Here is a 15360-nt window from a genome sequence, read left to right as displayed (position 1 = left end):
ATGGGCATCCCCATAGCCCGTTGATACACCTAGTTGATGTGAGACTATCTTCTCCTTTTTTGTCTTCTCCACAACCACCATTCTATTCCACATATAGTGCTATGTCCATGGCTCACGCTCATATATTGTGTGAAGATTGAAAAAGTTTGAGAACATCAAAAGTATGAAACAATTGCTTGGCTTGTCATCGGGGTTGTGCATGATTAAATACTTTGTGTGATGAAGATAGAGCATAGCCAAACTATATGATTTTGTAGGGATAACTTTCTTTGGCCATGTTATTTTGAGAAGACATGATTGCTTTGTTAGTATGCTTGAAGTATTATTATTTTTATGTCAATATTAAACTTTTGTCTTGAATCTTTCGGATCTTAACATTCATGCCACAATAAAGAAAATTACATTGAGAATTATGCTAGGTAGCATTCTACATGAAAAACCATGTTTTTATCATTTACCTACTCGAGGATGAGCAGGAATTAAGCTTGGGGATGATTGATACATCTCCAACGTATCTATAATTTTTGATTGTTCCATGCTATTATATTATCTGTTTTGGATGTTTAATGGGCTTTGTTATGCACTTTTATATTATTTTTGGGACTAACCTACTAACCAAAGGCACAGTGCAAATTGCTATTTTTTTGCCTATTTCAGTGTTTCGCATAAAAGGAATATCAAACATAATCCAAACGGAATGAAACCTTCGGGAGAGTTATTTTGGGAACAAACGCAATCTAGGAGACTTGGAGTGGACGTCAAGGAAGCAACAAGGCGGCCACGAGGTAGGAGGGCGCGCCCAGGGGGTAGGCGACCCCCCACACCCTCGTGGGCCCCTTGTGGCTCCACCGACCTACTTCTTTTGCCTATATATAACTCATATACCCCGAAAACATCCGAGAGCACCACGAAACCCTATTTCCACCACCGCAACCTTCTGTACCCGTGAGATCCCATCTTGGGGCCTTTTCCGGCGCTCCGTCGGAGGGGGAGTCGATCACGGAGGGCTTCTACATCAACACCATAGCCTCTTCGATGATGTGTGAGCAGTTTACCACAGACCTTTGGGTCCATAGTTATTAGCTAGATGGCTTCTTCTCTCTCTTTGGATCTCAGTACAAAGTTCTCCTCGATTCTCTTGGAGATCTATTCGATGTAATTCTTTTTGCGGTGTGTTTGTCAAGATCCGATGAATTGTGGGTTTATGATCAAGATTATCTATGAACAATATTTGATTCTTCTCTGGATTCTTTTATGCATGATTTAATATCTTTACAAGTCTCTTCGAATTACCAGTTTGGTTTGGCCTACTAGATTGATCTTTCTTGCAATGGGAGAAGTGCTTAGCTTTGGGTTCAATCTTGCGGTGTCCTTTCCCAATGACAACAGGGGCAGCAAGGCACATATTGTATTGTTGCCATCAAGGATAAAAAGATGGGGTTTATATCATATTCCTTGAGTTTATCCCTCTACATCATGTCATCTTGCCTAATGTGTTACTCTGTTCTTATGAACTTAATACTCTAGATGCATGCTGGATAGCGGTCGATGTGTGGAGTAATAGTAGTAGATGCAGAATCATTTCGGTCTACTTGTCGCGGACGTGATGCCTATATACATGATCATGTCTAGATATTCTCATAACTATGCGCTTTTCTATCAATTGCTCGACAGTAATTTGTTCACCCACCGTAGAATTTTCTATCTTGAGAGAAGCCACTAGTGAAACCTATGGCCCCGGGTCTATCCTCCATCATATTATTTTCCTATCTACTTGCTATTTCTGCCGCCTTTTATTTTGCAATCTTTATTTTCCAATCTATAAAACAAACATACCAAAAATATTTATCTTATTATCTTTATCAGATCTCACTTTTGCAAGTGGTCGTGAAGGGATTGACAACCCCTTTATCACGTTGGTTGCAAGGTTCTTATTTGTTTGTGCAGGTACGAGGGACTTGCGTGTAGTCTCCTACTGGATTGATACCTTGGTTCTCAAAAACTGAGGGAAATACTTACGCTACTTTGCTGCATCACCCTTTCCTCTTCAAGGGAAAACCAACACATGCTCAAGAGGTAGCAACACTCACTTGAGTAGTGTCCGGGTCTTCCACAATTGTAGCAATTGCGATCACGACTAGAAGATCTTTTGTCATGGTAGGATCTTGATTTGGAACTTCTCTCTTTGCTTCTACTCTTGTAGAACTTGTAGAAATTCTTCACCATTAGGCTCAATTCCTCATTGAAGACTTGTTTCTCACTTGATGATGTAGGAGCACCACATGAAGCTTTGTAAGCACCACTAGACTTGTTGTGAAGTTCTTCTTTGTCCTTGAGTGAAATCTCATGAGCAACAATTCTTCCAATGACTTCCGTTGGCTTGATATCTTTGTAATTGGGCATCATTTGGATCAATTTGCACATGGTATCATATTTTCCATCCAAGGCTCTTAGGATATTCATGATGATGAATCTATCGGTCATCTCTTCACTTCCTAAGCCGACAATCTCATTTGTGATGAGAGCAAGCCTAGAGTACATTTCAGCGACACCTTCACCATCCTTCATTTTGAACTTGTTGCTACCTCTTGAGCACTGCGTTGGTTTTCCCCGAAGAGGAAGGGATGATGCAGCAAAGTAGCATAAGTATTTCCCTCAGTTTTTGAGAACCAAGGTATCAATCCAGTAGGAGGCTACGCGCGAGTCCCTCGCACCTGCATAAAACAAATAAATCCTCGCAACCAACGCAAATAGGGGTTGTCAATCCCTATAGGGCCACTTACGAGAGTGAGATCTGATAGATATGATAAGATAATATTTTTGGTATTTTTATGATAAAGATGCAAAGTAAAATAAAGGCAAAGTAAAAAATCAAAGGAAATAACTAAGTAGTAGGAGATTAATATGATAAAGATAGACCCGAGGGCCATAGGTTTCACTAGTGGCTTCTCTCGAGAGCATAAGTATTCTACGGTGGGTGAACAAATTACTGTTGAGCAATTGACAAAATTGAGCATAGTTATGAGAATATCTAGGTATGATAATGTATATAGGCATCACGTCCGAGACAAGTAGACCGACTCCTGCCTGCATCTACTACTATTACTCCACTCATCGACCGCTATCCAGCATGCATCTAGAGTATTAAGTTAAAAACAAAGTAACGCCTTAAGCAAGATGACATGATGTAGAGGGATAGACTCATGCAATATGAAGAAAACCCCATCTTGTTATCCTCGTTGGCAACAATACAATACGTGCCTTGCTTCCCTTACTGTCACCGGGAAAGGACACCGCAAGATTGAACCCAAAGCTAAGCACTTATCCCATTGCAAGAAAGATCAATCTAGTAGGCCAAACCAAACTGATAATTCTAAGAGACTTGCAAAGATAACCAATCATACATAAAAGAATTCAGAGAAGATTCAAATATTATTCATAGATAGACTTGATCATAAACCCACAATTCATCGCTCTCAACAAACACACCGCAAAAAGAAGATTACATCAAATAGATCTCCACAAGAGAGGGGGAGAACATTGTATTGAGATCCAAAAAGAGAGAAGAAGCCATCTAGCTACTAACTATGGACCCGTAGGTCTGAGGTAAACTACTCACACTTCATCGGAGAGGCTATGGTGTTGATGTAGAAGCCCTCCGTGATCGATGCCCCCTCCGGCGGAGCTCCGGAACAGGCCCCAAGATGGGATCTCGTGGATATAGAAAGTTACGGTGGTGGAATTAGGGTTTTAGCTCCGTATCTGATCGTTTGGGGGTACGTAGGTATATATAGGAGGAAGGAGTACGTCGGTGGAGCAACAGGGGGCCCACGAGGGTGGAGGGCACGCCTGGTGGGGGTGGGCGCGCCCCCCTACCTCATGCCTGATGTCTACTACACAACCTTCTTCTTGTAGACGTTGTTGGGCCTCCAAGTGCAGAGGTTTGTAGGACAGTAGCAAATTTCCCTCAAGTGGATGACCTAAGGTTTATCAATCCGTAGGAGGCGTAGGATGAAGATGGTCTCTCTCAAGCAACCCTGCAACCAAATAAAAGAGTCTCTTGTGTCCCCAACACACCCAATACAATGGTAAATTGTATAGGTGCACTAGTTCGGCGAAGAGATGGTGATACAAGTGGTATATGGATAGTAGATAAAGGTATTTGTAATCTGAAATTATAAAAACAGCAAGGTAACAAGTGATAAAAGTGAGCGTAAATGGTATTGCAATGCTAGGAAACAAGGCCTAGGGTTCATACTTTCACTAGTGTAAGTCCTCTCAACAATAATAACATAATTGGATCACATAACTATCCCTCAACATGCAACAAAGAGTCACTCCAAAGTCACTAATAGCGGAGAACGAACGAATAGATTATGGTAGGGTACGAAACCACCTCAAAGTTATTCTTTCCAATCAATCCGTTGGGCTATTCCTATAAGTGTCACAAACAGCCCTAGAGTTCGTACTAGAATAACACCTTAAGACACAAATCAACCAAAACCCTAATGTCACTTAGATACTCCAATGTCACCTCAAGTATCCGTGGGTATGATTATACGATATGCATCACACAATCTCAGATTAATCTATTCAACCAACACATAGAACCTCAAAGAGTGCCCCAAAGTTTCTACCGGAGAATCACGACGAAAACATGTGCCAACCCCTATGCATAGGTTCATGGGAGGAACCCACAAGTTGATCACCAAAACATACATCAAGTGAATCACGTGATATCCCATTGTCACCACAGATATCCACGGCAAGACATACATCAAGTGTTCTCAAATCTTTAAAGACTCAATCCGATAAGATTACTTCAAGGGGAAAACTCAATTCATTACAAGAGAGTAGAGGGGGGAAGAAACATCATAGGATCCAAATATAATAGCAAAGCTCGCGATACATCAAGATCGTATCATCTCAAGAACACGAGAGAGAGAGAGATCAAACACATAGCTACTGGTACATACCCTCAGCCCCGAGGGAGAACTACTCCCTCCTCGTCATGGAGAGCATCGGGATGATGAAGATGGCCACCAGAGAAGGATTCCCCTCCGGCAGGGTGCCGGAACGGGTCTAGATTGGTATTCGGTGGCTACAGAGGCTTCTGGCAGCGGAACTCCCGATCTAATCTCCGTTCTGGAAGTTTTAGGGTACGTGGAGTTATATAGGCGGAAGAGGTACGTCAGGGGAGCCACGAGGGCCCCATGAGGCAGGGGGTGCGTCCTAGGGGGGTGGGCGCGCCCCCCACCCTCGTGGATTCCTCGTTCCTTCCTTGACGTGGGGTCCAAGTCCATCGGGTGGCTTTCATTCCAAAAATAATTTCTCTAGTTGATTTCGTTCCGTTTCGACTCCGTCTGATATTCCTTTTCTTCAAAACACTAAAATAGGCATAAAACAGCAAATCTGGGCTGGGCCTCCGGTTAATAGGTTAGTCCCAAAAATAATATAAAAGTGGGTAATAAAGCCCAATATTGCCCAAAACAGTAGATAATATAGCATGGAGCAATCAAAAATTATAGATACGTTGGAGACGTATCAGTGCCCTCCTGTTTTCTTTCTTGACGTAGGGTCCAAGTCTCCCGGATCATAATCTTCCTAAAAATCACGTCCCGAAGGTTTCATTCCGTTTGGACTCCGTTTGATATTCCTTTTCTTCAAAACCCTAAAACAGGCAAAAAACAGCAATTCTGGGTTGGGCCTCCGGTTAATAGGTTAGTCCCAAAATTAATATAAAAGTGGATAATAAAGCCCAATAATGTCCAAAACAGTAGATAATATAGCATGGAGCAATCAAAAATTATAGATACGTTGGAGACGTATCACTTGTCAAGTTGACTTTGAAGCACATCCAATTTGGATTCCTTGACGGAATCGGTACCTTCATGCATATCAATCAAAGTATCCCAAATTTCCTTTGCATTCTCAAGACGGCTGATTTTGTTGAATTCTTTGGGGCATAATCCATTGAAGAGAATATCGCAAGCTTGAGCATTGTATTGCAACATCTTCAATTCCTCAGCGGTAGCTTCACGATTTGGTTTCCCTTCATTGAAGAATTCACCTTGCAAGCCAATACACACAATAGTCCAAACAGCGGGGTTATATCCAAGAATATGCATTTTCATTTTATGCTTCCAACTAGCAAAATTAGTAACGTCAAAGTAAGGACCTCTACGGTGGTAATTTCCCTCACTAGATGCCATACTCTCCTAGGTTGTGAAACCAAGGCTATGATCACCAAAGCTATGGAAATCAAGGAAAATGGAGACCAAAGCTCTGATGCCACTTGTAGGATCGAAAGTATGTCTAGAGGGGGGATGATTAGACTACTTGACCAAATAAAAATCTAGTCTTTTCGCAATTTTAAGTCTTGGCAGATTTTAGCAACTTAACACAAGTCAACCAATCAACCTACACATGCAATTCTAAGAGTATAGCAGCGGAATGTAAATCATTGCATATGAAGGTAAAGGGGAGGAGTTTGGAGGGAGCAAACGCAATGTAGACATGGAGATTTTTGGCGTGGTTCCGATAGGTGGTGTTATCGTACATCCACATTGATGGAGACTTCAACCCACGAAGGGTAACGGTTGCGCGAGTCCGCGAAGGGCTCCACCCACGAAGGGTCCATGAAGAAGCAACCTTGTCTATCCAACCATGGCCATCGCCCACGAAGGACTTGCCTCTCTTGGGTAGATCTTCACGAAGTAGGCGATCTCCTTGTTGGGGAACGTAGTAATTTCAAAAATTTCCTATGCACACGCAAGATCATGGTGATGCATAGCAACGAGAGGGGAGAGTGTTGTCTACGTACCCTCGTAGACCGTTCACGGAAGCGTTATATCAACGCGGTTGATGTAGTCGTACGTCTTCACGATCCGACCGATCCAGGTACCGAAAGCACGGCACCTCCGAGTTCTGCACACGTTCGGCTCGGTGACGTCCTCGCCTTCTCGATCCAGCAAGAGGGGCAAAGCAGTAGATGAGTTCCGGCAGCACGACGGCGTGGTGACGGTATTGGTGAAGAACAATCTCCGCAGGGCTTCGCCTAAGCACTACGAAAACTAGGACGGAGGATAAACTAGAGGGGATAGGGTTGCCGGCACATGGCTTGGTGTTTCTTGATGTGTCTTGGGTGCTAGCCCTATCACTCTATTTATATGTTGAGCCTTGGGGTCGAAACTTGGAGTAAAAGCCTCCACAAAGTTGGTTTCACCCGAAAGGCAAGAGTCCTTCTCGGACTCTAGGGCCAGACGCTAGGGTTCCCGGCGTCTGGACCTAGACGCCAGGGACCCTGGCGTCTGGCCCCTGGACTCCGCAAAACTTTCTTTTGCACTTTCCAAAAACCTTGTGGGCTTTCCCCTTTGGCCCAAATAAAGTGTTCTCGTACCCAAACATTTCGGGAAACATCCGGAACCCCTTCCGGTGAATTCCGGAACCCTTCCGGTGACCAAACACTATTATCCCATATATCAAACTTTATCTCCGAACCATTCCGGAGTTCCTCGTCATGTCCGTGATCTCGTCCCGGACTCCGAACAACATTCGGTCACCAACATACATAACTCATATAGTACTATATCGTCAACGAACATTAAGCGTGCGGACCCTACGGGTTCGAGAACTATGTAGACATGACCGAGACACCTCTCTGGTCAATAAACAATAGTGGGACCTGGATGCCCATATTGGCTCCTACATATTCTACGAAGATCTTTATCGGTCAGACCGCATAACAACATACGTTGTTCCCTTTGTCATCGGTATGTTACTTGCCCGAGATTCGATCGTCGGTATCTCAATACCTAGTTCAATCTCGTTACCGGCAAGTCTCTTTACTCGTTCTGTAATACATCATCCTGCAACTAACTCATTAGTTGCAATGCTTGCAAGGCTTATAGTGATGTGCATTACTGAGTGGGCCCAGAGATACCTCTCCGACAATCGGAGTGACAAATCCTAATCTTGAAATACGCCAACCCAACAAGTACCTTTGGAGACACCTATAGAGAACCTTTATAATCACCCAGTTACATTGTGACGTTTGGTGGCACACAAAGTGTTCCTCCGGTAAACGGGAGTTGCATAATCTCATAGTCATAGAACATGTATAAGTCATGAAGAAAGCAATAGCAACAAACTAAACGATCAAGTGCTAACCTAACGGAATGGGTCAAGTCAATCACATCATTCTCCTAATGATGTGATCCCGTTAATCAAATGACAACTCATGTCTATGGTTAGGAAACTTAACCATCTTTGGTCAACGAGCTAGTCAAGTAGAGCCATACTAGTGACACTCTGTTTGTCTATGTATTCACACATGTATTATGTTTCCGGTTAATACAATTCTAGCATGAATAATAAACATTTATCATGAAATAAGAAAATAAATAATAACTTTATTATTGCCTCTAGGGCATATTTCCTTCAGTCTCCCACTTGCACTAGAGTCAATAATCTAGATTACACAATAATGATTCTAACACCCATGGAGCCTTGGTGTTGATCATGTTTTGCTCGTGGAAGAGGCTTAGTCAACGGGTCTGCAACATTCAGATTCGTATGTATCTTGAAAATTTCTATGTCTCCCACCTGGACTAAATCCCGGATGGAATTGAAGCGTCTCTTGATGTGCTTGGTTCTCTTGTGAAATCTGGATTCCTTCGCCAAGGCAATTGCACCAGTATTGTCACAAAAGATTTTCATTGGACCCGATGCACTAGGTATGACACCTAGATCGGATATGAACTCCTTCATCCAGACTCCTTCATTTGCTGCTTCCGAAGCAGCTATGTACTCTGCTTCACACGTAGATCCCGCCACGACGCTTTGTTTAGAACTGCACCAACTGACAGCTCCATCGTTTAATATAAACACGTATCCGGTTTGCGATTTAGAATCGTCCGGATTAGTGTCAAAGCTTGCGTCAACGTAACCATTTACGATGAGCTCTTTGTCACCTCCATAAACGAGAAACATATCCTTAGTCCTTTTCAGGTATTTCAGGATGTTCTTGACCATTGTCCAGTGATCCGTTCCTGGATTACTTTGGTACCTCCCTGCTAGACTTATAGCAAGGCACACATCAGGTCTAGTACACAGCATTGCATACATGATAGAGCCTATGGCTGAAGCATAGGGAACATCTTTCATCTTCTCTCTATCTTCTGCAGTGGTCGGGTATTGAGTCTTACTCAACTTCACACCTTGTAACACAGGCAAGAACCCTTTCTTTGCTTGATCCATTTTGAACTTTTTCAAAACTTTGTCAAGGTATGTGCTTTGTGAAAGTCCAATTAAGCGTCTTGATCTATCTCTATAGATCTTGATGCCCAATATGTAAGCAGCTTCACCGAGGTCTTTCATAGAAAAACTTTTATTCAAGTATCCCTTTATGCTATCCAGAAATTCTATATCATTTCCAATCAGCAATATGTCATCCACATATAATATCAGAAATGCTACATAGCTCCCACTCACTTTCTTGTAAATACAGGCTTCTCCAAAAGTCTGTATAAAACAAAATGCTTTGATCACACTATCAAAGCGTTTATTCCAACTCCGAGAGGCTTGCACCAGTCCATAAATGGATCGCTGGAGCTTGCACACTTTGTTAGCTCCCTTTGGATCGACAAAACCTTCTGGTTGCATCATATACAACTCTTCTTCCAGAAATCCATTCAGGAATGCAGTTTTGACATCCGTTTGCCAAATTTCATAATCATAAAATGCGGCAATTGCTAACATGATTCGGACAGACTTAAGCATCGCTACAGGTGAGAAGGTCTCATCGTAGTCAATCCCTTGAACTTGTCGAAAACCTTTTCCAACAAGTCGAGCTTTATAGACAGTAACATTACCGTCAGCGTCAGTCTTCTTCTTGAAGATCCATTTATTCTCAATTGCTTGCCGATCAACGGGCAAGTCAACCAAAGTCCACACTTTGTTCTCATACATGGATCCCATCTCAGATTTCATGGCCTCAAGCCATTTTGCGGAATTTGGGCTCACCATCACTTCTTCATAGTTCGTAGGTTCGTCATGGTCTAGTAACATAACTTCCAGAGCAGGATTACCGTACCACTCTGGTGCGGATCTTACTCTGGTTGACCTACGAGGTTCAGTAACAACTTGATCTAAAGTTTCATGATCATCATCATTAACTTCCTTACTGATTGGTGTAGTTGTCGCAGAAACCATTTTCTGTGATGAACTACTTAATAAGGGAGCAGGTACAGTTACCTCATCAAGTTCTACTTTCCTCCCACTCACTTCTTTCGATAGAAACTCCTTCTCTAGAAAAACTCCGAATTTAGCAACAAAAGTCTTGCCTTCGGATCTGTGATAGAAGGTGTACCCAACAGTCTCCTTTGGGTATCCTATGAAGACACATTTCTCCGATTTGGGTTCGAGCTTATCAGGTTGAAGCTTTTTCACATAAGCATCGCAGCCCCAAACTTTCAGAAACGACAACTTTGGTTTCTTACCAAACCATAGTTCATAAGGCGTCGTCTCAACGGATTTCGATGGTGCCCTATTTAAGGTGAACGTGGCCGTCTCTAAAGCATATCCCCAAAACGATAGCGGTAAATCAGTAAGAGACATCATAGATCGCACCATATCTAGTAAAGTACGATTACGACGTTCGGACACACCATTACGCTGTGGTGTTCCGGGTAGCGTGAGTTGCGAAACTATTCCGCATTGTTTCAAATGAAGACCAAACTCATAACTCAAATATTATCCTCCACGATCAGATCGTAGATACTTTATTTTCTTGTTACGATGATTTTCAACTTCACTCTGAAATTCTTTGAACTTTTCAAATGTTTCAGACTTATGTTTCATTAAGTAGATATACCCATATCTGCTTAAATCATCTGTGAAGGTGAGAAAATAACGATATCCGCCACGAGCCTCAATATTCATTGGACCACATACATCTGTATGTATGATCTCCAACAAATCTGTTGCTCTCTCCATAGTTCCGGAGAACGGCGTTTTAGTCATCTTGCCCATGAGGCACGGTTCGCAAGTACCAAGTGATTCATAATCAAGTGGTTCCAAAAGTCCATCAGTATGGAGTTTCTTCATGCGTTTTACTCCGATATGACCTAAACGGCAGTGCCACAAATAAGTTGCACTATCATTATCAACTCTGCATCTTTTGGCTTCAATATTATGAATATGTGTATCACCACTATCGAGATTTAGCAAAAATAGACCACTCTTCAAGGGTGCATGACCATAAAAGATATTACTCATATAAATAGAACAACCATTATTCTCTGATTTAAATGAATAACCGTCTCGCATCAAACAAGATCCAGATAAAATGTTCATGCTCAACGCTGGCACCAAATAACAATTATTTAGGTCTAATACTAATCCCGAAGGTAGATGTAGAGGTAGTGTGCCGACCGCGATCACATCGACTTTGGAACCATTTCCCACACGCATCGTCACCTCGTCCTTAGCCAATCTTCGCTTAATCCGTAGCCCCTGTTTCGAGTTGTAAATGTTAGCAACAGAACCAGTATCAAATACCTAGGTGCTACTACGAGCATTAGTAAGGTACACATCAATAACATGTATATCACATATACCTTTGTTCACTTTGCCATCCTTCTTATCCGCCAAATACTTGGGGCAGTTTCGCTTCCAGTGACCAGTCTGCTTGCAGTAGAAGCACTCATTCTCAGGCTTAGGTCCAGACTTGGGTTTCTTCTCCTGAGCAGCAACTTGTTTGCTGTTCTTCTTGAAGTTCCCCTTCTTCTTCCCTTTTCCCTTTTTCTTGAAACTGGTGGTCTTATTGACCATCAACACTTGATGCTCCTTCTTGATTTCTACCTCCGCGGCCTTTAGCATCGCGAAGAGCTCGGGAATAGTATTATTCATCCCTTGCATATTATAGTTCATCATGAAGCTTTTGTAGATTGGTGGCAGTGATTGAAGAACTCTGTCAATGACATTATCAACAGGAAGATTAACTCCCAGTTGAGTCAAGTGATTATGATACCCAGACATTTTGAGTATATGTTCACTAACAGAACTATTCTCCTCCATCTTGTAGCTATAGAACTTATTGGAGACTTCATATCTCTCAATCCGGGCATTTGCTTGAAATATTAACTTCAACTCCTGGAACATCTCATATGCTCCATGACGTTCAAAACGTTGTTGAAGACCCGGTTCTAAGCCGTAAAGCATGGCACACTGAACTATCGAGTATTCATCAGCTTTGCTCTGCCAGACGTTCATAACATCTGGTGTTGCTCCTGTAGCAGGCTTGGCACTTAGCGGTGCTTCCAGGACGTAATTCTTCTATGCAGCAATGAGGATAATCCTTAAGTTATGGACCTAGTCCGTGTAATTGCTACCATCATCTTTCAACTTTGCTTTCTCAAGGAACGCATTAAAATTCAACGGAACAACAGCACGGGCCATCTATCTACAGTCAACATAGACAAGCAAGATACTATCAGGTACTAAGTTCATGATAAATTTAAGTTCAATTTAATCATATTATTTAAGAACTCCCACTTAGATAGACATCCCTCTAATCCTCTAAGTGATCACGTGATCCATATCAACTAGACCATGTCCGATCATCACGTGATATGGAGTAGTATCAACGGTGAACATCACTATGTTGATCATATCTACTATATGATTCACGCTCGACCTTTCGGTCTCCGTGTTCCGAGGCCATATCTGTTATATGCTAGGCTCGTCAAGTTTAACCTGAGTATTCCGCATGTGCAACTGTTTTGCACCCGTTGTATTTGAACGTAGAGCCTATCACACCCGATCATCACGTGGTGTCTCAGCACGAAGAACTTTCGCAACGGTGCATACTCAGGGAGAACACTTATACTTTGATAATTTAGTGAGGGATCATCTTATAATGCTACCGTCAATCAAAGCAACATAAGATGCATAAAAGATAAACATCACATGCAATCAATATAAGTGATATGATATGGCCATCATCATCGTGTGCTTGTGATCTCCATCTCTGAAGCACCTTCATGATCACCATCATCACCGGCGCGACACCTTGATCTCCATCGTAGCATCGTTGTCGTCTCGCCAATATTATGCTTCCACGACTATCGCTACCGCTTAGTGATAAAGTAAAAGCATTACAGGGCGATTGCATTGCATACAATAAAGCGACAACCATATGGCTCCTGCCAGTTGCCGATAACTCGGTTACAAAACATGATCATCTCATACAATAAAATTTAGCATCATGTCTTGACCATATCACATCACAACATGCCCTGCAAAAACAAGTTAGACGTCCTCTACTTTGTTGTTGCAAATTTTACGTGGCTACTACGGGCTTAGCAAGAACCGTCCTTACCTACGCATCAAAACCACAACGATAGTTTGTCAAATTGGTGTTGTTTTAACCTTCGCAAGGACCGGGCGTAGACACACTCGGTTCAACTAAAGTTGGAGAAACTGACACCCGCCAGCCACCTGTGTGCAAAGCACGTCGGTAGAACCAGTCTCGCGTAAGCGTACGTGTAATGTCGGTCCGGGCCGCTTCATCCAACAATACCGCCGAACCAAAGTATGACATGCTGGTAAGCAGTATGACTTATATCGCCCACAACTCACTTGTGTTCTACTTGTGCATATGACATCTACGCATAAAACCTGGCTCGGATGCCACTGTTGGGGAACATAGTAATTTCAAAAATTTCCTACGCACACGCATGATCATGGTGATGCATAGCAACGAGAGGGGAGAGTGTTGTCTACGTACCCTCGTAGACCGTTCGCGGAAGCGTTATATCAACGTGGTTGATGTAGTCATACGTCTTCACGATCCGACCGATCCAAGTACCGAAAGCACAGCACCTCCGAGTTCTGCACACGTTTGGCTCGGTGACGTCCTCGCCTTCTCGATCCAGCAAGAGGGGCGATGTAGTAGATGAGTTCCGGCAGCACGACGGCGTGGTGACGGTGTTGGTGAAGAACAATCTCCGCAGGGCTTCGCCTAAGCACTACGAAAACTAGGACGGAGGATAAACTAGAGGGGACGGGGTTGCCGGCACACGGCTTGGTGTTTCTTGATGTGTCTTGGGTGCTAGACCTACCCCTCTATTTATATGTTGAGCCTTGGGGTCGAAACTTGGAGTAAAAGCCTCCACAAAGTCGGTTTCACCCGAAAGTCAAGAGTCCTTCTCGGACTCCAGGGCCAGACGCCAGGGTTCCCGGCGTCTGGACCCTGGCGTCTGGCCCCTGGACTCTGCAAAACTTTCTTTTGCGCTTTCCAAAAACCTTGTAGGCTTTCCCCTTTGGCCCAAATAAAGTGTTCTCGTACCCAAACATTTCGGGAAACATCCGGAACCCCTTCCGGTGAATTCCGGAACCCTTCCGGTGACCAAACACTATTATCCCATATATAAAACTTTATCTCCAGACCATTCCGGAGTTCCTCGTCATGTCCGTGATATCATCCCGGACTCCGAACAACATTCGGCCACCAACATACATAACTCATATAGTACTATATCGTCAACGAACGTTAAGCGTGCGGACCCTACGGGTTCGAGAACTATGTAGACATGACCGAGACACCTCTCTGGTCAATAACCAATAGCGGGACCTGGATGCCCATATTGTCTCCTACATATTCTACGAAGATCTTTATCAGTCAGACCGCATAACAACATACGTTGTTCCCTTTGTCATCGGTATGTTACTTGCCCGAGATTCGATCATTGGTATCTCAATACCTAGTTCAATCTCGTTACCGGAAAGTCTCTTTACTCGTTCCGTAATACATCATCCCTCAACTAACTCATTAGTTGCAATGCTTGCAAGGCCTATAGTGATGTGCATTACCGAGTGGGCCCAGAGATACCTCTCCGACAATCGGAGTGACAAATCCTAATCTCAAAATACGCCAACCCAACAAGTACCTTTGGAGACACCTGTAGAGCACCTTTATAATCACCCAGTTACATTGTGACGTTTGGTGGCACACAAAGTGTTCCTCCGGTAAACGGGGAGTTGCATAATCTCATAGTCATAGGAACATGTATAAGTCATGAAGAAAGCAATAGCAACAAACTAAACGATCAAGTGCTAAGCTAACGGAATGGGTCAAGGCAATCACATCATTCTCCTAATGATGTAATCCCGTTAATCAAATGACAACTCATGTCTATGGTTAGGAAACTTAACCATCTTTGATCAACGAGCTAGTCAAGTAGAGGCATACTAGTGACACTCTGTTTGTCTATGTATTCACACATGTATTATGTTTCCGGTTAATACAATTCTAGCATGAATAATAAACATTTATCATGAAATAAGGAAATAAATAAT

The sequence above is a fragment of the Triticum urartu genome, chromosome 4A (genome assembly GCF_056163025.1).
Source record: "Triticum urartu cultivar PI428250 chromosome 4A, HENAU_Tu73, whole genome shotgun sequence".
NCBI classification, from domain to species: Eukaryota; Viridiplantae; Streptophyta; class Magnoliopsida; order Poales; family Poaceae; genus Triticum; species Triticum urartu.
Note: the sequence above shows the minus strand (reverse complement) of the source record.